Raw genomic sequence first — 6,000 nt, forward strand, 5'->3', positions numbered from 1 at the left:
TTTTACGCCTAGGTTCGGGTGAACCTTCTCAGGGAACCTCCTTTTTGTGCGCGTCTCAAGAGTTGATCATTTGTTTTAAGCCTGGTTATGGTGTTTCCTTAGTAATTGCCCTCTTCTTAGTATTTGTGCGTAGAGGGCAAAGAGAAGATAACCTTTTTCGGTAGCCATTAGTGATCCGGGCAATTTTATTAAAAGAAATAGCAAAAATCAACGGAATTTTGTAGCTAATTCAAACTTGTACCTTATTACACTTAAATTGTATGGGGTTTAAAACTGCATACTCACAAAAGTTCAAGGAGTTCTGAATAAAATTTATGAACTTTTTTTTTTAATTTTACGATTTTTTGTATTGTGAAAAAGTTGGAAACTTTGTTTTATGTGGATTTTGTTGTAGTATGAACTAGATTTTCATTGAAGATTAATAAAATTTAAATAAAACAAAAGTAAAAAAAATGCAAAAATTTACTGTACGATTTTCACTGACACTCATTTTCCAACCCGTTTTCCACCGTTTTTTTGCCAATATATATGTAGGGGTTTTTTTTTTTGGAAATTTTAATTTTTCGAATAGCGAATAAACCGCATTTTCTTGACCTCTAAATAGTTTTGAGTGTTTCGAAGTTTTCAAGGCTTTTTCAAGTTTAGGGTAAACCCGTAAATAGTTTTAAAATTATATTCTAGTGGCCTTATTCATAAAAAATAAAATAGGTTTATAGAGATCTATAAAGTGACATTTTCATACAAATTTTCGATTTATAAAGCAGTTAAAGTCTTCTTTATTTTTTATGAATTTGGGCGTAGGTTTTTTGGGGATAAACAGTATATCATATTTGATTCCAATAAATGAATGTTTGCCGCTTAAACGTTTTCTGCGTATTTGACCGACCTTCTACTCCAATTCGCGTTCTGCTTCTTGCTGTTGTGACACATATGGAGAGATCTAAACTTTTACTCTACCTCCGAAGAAGCTTTTTTATTGAAGAAATGGAATCATGAGTCCCTCATAGCTGCATCTAAGCTCTCGGCTACGGCGGCAAGAGCATTACTCAAATCCGAAAAAATTCAGAAATTTTATGTTAAAATAAGATCAAACGTGAATTTTCCACTGATTTTTATTTGTTTTACTTTTGATCTAAAAAAACTTGTTACTTATTTTTTTCTCTGCTATCTAAATAAGTAGCTATATTTACTGTTAATAGCTTTATTGTAATTTTTTCTCATGCATTCATACCAACATGTGCATTTTCATTCTATGAAAACTGTTTAAAATAAAAGCGTGTTAGACGACCTAAGCACTCTTAGCAGCAATGCATTTTTAGTATACATTCTTATACCTAGACCCAGGAGTATCTCCAACTCTGCGCTTGGGCATCGGTATTACAAACGCATAGTTTTGTTATGAAAAAGCTTCAAAGATACAGTCAGCACTCAAGAATCACCGATCAAGCGCTTTCACAAACTTAAGCGAATATTTTGTTGAGTGACTGTGTTACATACATACATATGTATTTTTATTTTACTCAAAAATAAATATGTTGATAACCTTGGCACCCTGATAATTTCGACAAATATTGCCACTTTCACGCCTAGCAAACCAAACTTCCGGCAACGCTTAGCCAGTCAAACGCTCATTCAAGTTAGGCCAAAAATTAGCTTTGATACTGTTTGCTAAATTTTTTTTTTTGTTATTGCTTTCTCTCTGACCAAAGTTGCGTGTGCGTGCCCAAAAAAAAACAGAAAAAAAATTGGGAAAGTAAATTCATCGGAATGCCGCCCCTCAACTTAAGGCAAAGGCACGCAGTTAAAGTGCGAATTGCGTCTGGCTTCCTGTGCGGCACTTCCTTTTTTAATTTTAACGCTTTATTTAATTATGTTCAAGATGACGATAAGATGATGACGACGACGACAACGATGTCGTCGGGTCGACATAGACTAGACTACTTGAAATTGTGAAACTGCAACTGTTTAATATAATCAAAGGAAAAAATCTGCTTTATTTTGGGTGAAAATGTCAAAAAAAAAAAAAATAAACAACAAAAGTCGAGACAACAAAAAACCAAAAAGATTATTGGTCGCATGCCATTTTTTCGCTATGCGAGTATCTTTGCCTTTTTTATATTTTAATAAAGACATCTTGTCCAACAACAAAAGTTCAAACAAGTGGCGATAAAACCATAAGATTATGGCACCCTTGGCATGCAGTGGACTGCAGCAACACCCTCGCCCACCCAACAGTGAAGTTGTTGAGTGTAATGTCCATTTGATGACCGCTTTTGTGCGCATACACAAACTAATACAACTTACATATACAGACAAATATTTGTTGGAGTTGGTAAAAAGGTGTTGTTAGGAATGGGCGATGTCGTATGTTGATAAGCCAAGATTCGTGAAAAGAAATAAATTCAAATAAAAAAAACATTGAGCTGCATTTCTTTCTCTTTTTTATTGTATTAGCATTTCACACTGCATGCACTGCTTCCTTCCACCCGCTTGCTGGTGTAAAAAGCAATACAAAGAGCATTTTACACTTCCCATTGCTATAAAATTGCGGAAAGTGTTAAAAGTTGCAGCTTCATTTTTTGTGCTATTTTCGCTTTTTTATAACTTTAAAGATAAGATTTGAAAATAAATGGCTTAAGAACTATGTACATAATTTATTTAGGTACAAGACATAAACTTAATTAAAAGTTAGCTCATTTTACGGGACTTGAATTTGAATTAAAAAAAAAAAAGTAGAATGTACGGGAGTAGTCGAAAGCTATTTGAAAACCATTTTTTTTTTTTAACAAGTGCAATATTTTTCAAACTTAATGCTTTAAAATGCTGCAAAATATTTAAATTGTTTTCTATTTCGCTTTTTTCTTTTTTTCGTTTGAAAAAAAAAACACTATATCACAAAAATATATACATACTCTTCGATTTTTCCCGCAACGTCAATTAGCATATTCCCAACACGTTCGTTTAAATCTCCCTCAAATTAAGTACATTTCAACTTCACACCTCAACCGGTGTGTCAAGCATATCAACGCCCGAATTCCCCGCTATCGTTTTCTTTTTTTTCCATTCTACAATTTCGCCTCTCTCATCTAAATGCAAACACTTGACTTTATCACCTTAAATTTGCCAAATTACTCTCAAAGCCATTACAACAAATTTGCTTCCGGAAATTTGTTGACTTCCACCAACAAAAAAACCCGCGCTGTATTGATTTCAATTGATTTTATTTACACAAATCTGTTGCTTACAAATAGCAATTGGGAGAAATGCGCGCGAGGCGGTTCAAAAAAACCCTCCCCTTTTGCAGTTGGCGCAGGTGAGTCTACTGGAATTGGCTTAACATAAAGTGGTTACGATTTTGGTTTTCGAGGGGCGAGGAAAAATATCGAACAAGTTTCTCACACGACTTGAATGGGTAGAATACTTATTGGCATTTAAATTATAAGGAAAATCTATGCCTAAACTTTTTTTGCCGAGATGTCCGCCATGTACATGTACATGAAAACGTATTCGATTGTTATTCGATAGGCATCTAAAATGAAGGTTATTGTTACTCCTACCGAGTTTAATATTCCTCCTACTAATCGGAGAGCCAAAAGCTACCTAAACCCTTTTGATATTCGTAGTTGCATCTCTCCTTTGCGTTGTTACGGCAGTTATTTATTCACATCAAGTGTAAACTGGTACTTCTGTACTTGGTCCTTCCATTGTATTCGTGGGCGCCATTGCCTGCATTGTCCACCCATGAGAGCCAGGTCGAAGTATCCTTTCACTGGATCGTCATCATCTATACAACGACATGTCGAAACCAGCGTAGACGTTATATTATTTAGTTTTGAACATACCGGCGTCCACGCCGACATGACCATGGTTCCCTCGAAATACCAAAATATGAGAAATATGTTTTTATTAGAAAATGCAAAATATATTTAACCAAGAAGGGGATGTTCTATCTTTTGGTTTCGACCGGCAACGACAATAATTTGCTTTTAAACGGCTGGGAGCTATTTCCCAATTTGGACGGAGCTTATACTCCTGCATGCCGGCAGATAAGCAAAGAATGAAAAAACCCTCAAATATGGTATTTTTAAATTCCCACAAATTTTTTTTTTTAAATCGCGCGGGTAAAAGTCGAGTTTTCTGGCACATCAATCTTAAAAAATAACCATTAGGCATTCGCATTGCAGCAATTTGTAAAAATCGTTAATTGTTGTACACCGCCGTATTACACGCGGATCGGATTAGAAACTTAACTTTAATATATTTGAGAAATGTTGCCACCAGTTTAATATAAAAATTTATTCCTTCTCACCTTATTGAGTACTAGCCACTAAATAAGGATTGTAGTTGTTTTCACTGTAAATATTTCCTTAGGCCAACTAAAATTTATCATTGCTAATGCCATCCGTTAAACTTAACTTCCCAATCAGACCCTACCCAGCGAAATCACTCAATATATATACTTGCTACTAAACTGTCTTCTCGGAGCCTCACTGATTTAAGTTAAACCTCCACGCCAACCTTTTTGGATATTAAGTGCATTGCAGGCTTTCAACCTCTAATCAGCTAAAAGTTGTACACATATACATATCAGCCAGAACGCAGTACTACTGAGAAATGAAATTCAGGCAGATCCTTCTGATCGCGATCAGCATTACCTTTGTTGTCCACACATGGTTGAGGAGGCAATGAATTCATATAAATGACATGGCCGAGATGAGTGTAAATTAAGTTAGACGACCTGCTCTTTTCAAAAGTTCACTCGATGACCCCAGAGGCATATATGTAATACTTCTATATTGGCAGTAAGCTAACTTCTCAATGTGTAAGCATTCCGAAATCAAAGCGAGACAGTCTAGTACCGTTTTTATCAATGGCTTGTGTACTTGAGTGCCGTTTTTGTATATGTGTTGTGTACATGTTTATTTATAAACGTATGTGTTCCTTTTCTTTCGTACGTGTTTATTGATATATCTGTACTGTAGTGTTTTCGGACGGTACTAGCTCTTACTGCCAATATAGGAGTATTACATATATGCCCAGAGGCCCATATGGGGCGCACAGCAAAAATGTTCTACTGGCGAACCCAAGCAGCCACTCCATGGCTGCGATAAAGCAATTTTTAAATTTTATGCGTTCTACTTTGTCCACATCGTTATGAAGCTCATGGAGCTCGTCATCACAAATTCTCAAGAAGCCCAGAAAGATCTTGCAATTGCGCATGTCCTAGTTTGAGCCCCGCGCTCGCTGAGCTGACATGAGGCCGAACCGTCCAAGAGTGAACCGAAGGAGGACAGAGGCGTCCCTAGTTGTCCCATACCAAGTGAAAATGTTTCAAGGATGCCTTTCCTTGCCAGGTGATCAGCCATGCAGTTTTCCGCAGTGTCACTGCGGCGCGACACCCAAATTAGTCTAATTAGAAAGTACTCCGACGCGGTTGATAGAGAGGTCAGACATTCCGTTTCCGATATCGAGGGCACCACTCTGATAGCTGCCAACATCACACTCTTCAGCAGTGAGTCTACCGCTTCCTTCATGGCGGCTATTTCCCCCTGAAAAACTATGGTGAAGTCTGGAATCCTGAACATAGTTTTGATGGAGAGCTTCCGGCAAAAGGTAGCTCCACCAACCCTGCTTTTAAGTTTTGATCCGTACGTGAAGAATTTTACTGCTCCCTGCTGCCAGTGACCCCGATAAGGGTAATCCGGTCTACGCGCTCCAGTTACTTAGCAAGTGAAGCCTTCTCTAGCGAGTTCCACCAGTCAAAGGCTCCGTAAAACAAGATAGGCTTAACTATGTTTTCATAGAGCCAATGAATTCCCTTGGGCAAGAGACGCCATCTCTTACCAATAGCTCCCCTGCGGCAGTACAAGGCAACCGACGCCTTTCTTGCGATTTCCTCAATGTTACGCTTCCACGACAACTTCCTATCCAGGATTAAACCTAAGTACTTGACCCAGTCGGCGAACGGCAAACGAAAACCCCCCTCCCTCGAGGGAAGAG

Source organism: Rhagoletis zephyria, unplaced genomic scaffold (genome assembly GCF_001687245.7).
Source record: "Rhagoletis zephyria isolate East Lansing unplaced genomic scaffold, Rhagoletis_zephyria_1.1 Rzeph_scaffold_00886, whole genome shotgun sequence".
NCBI lineage: Eukaryota > Metazoa > Arthropoda > Insecta > Diptera > Tephritidae > Rhagoletis > Rhagoletis zephyria.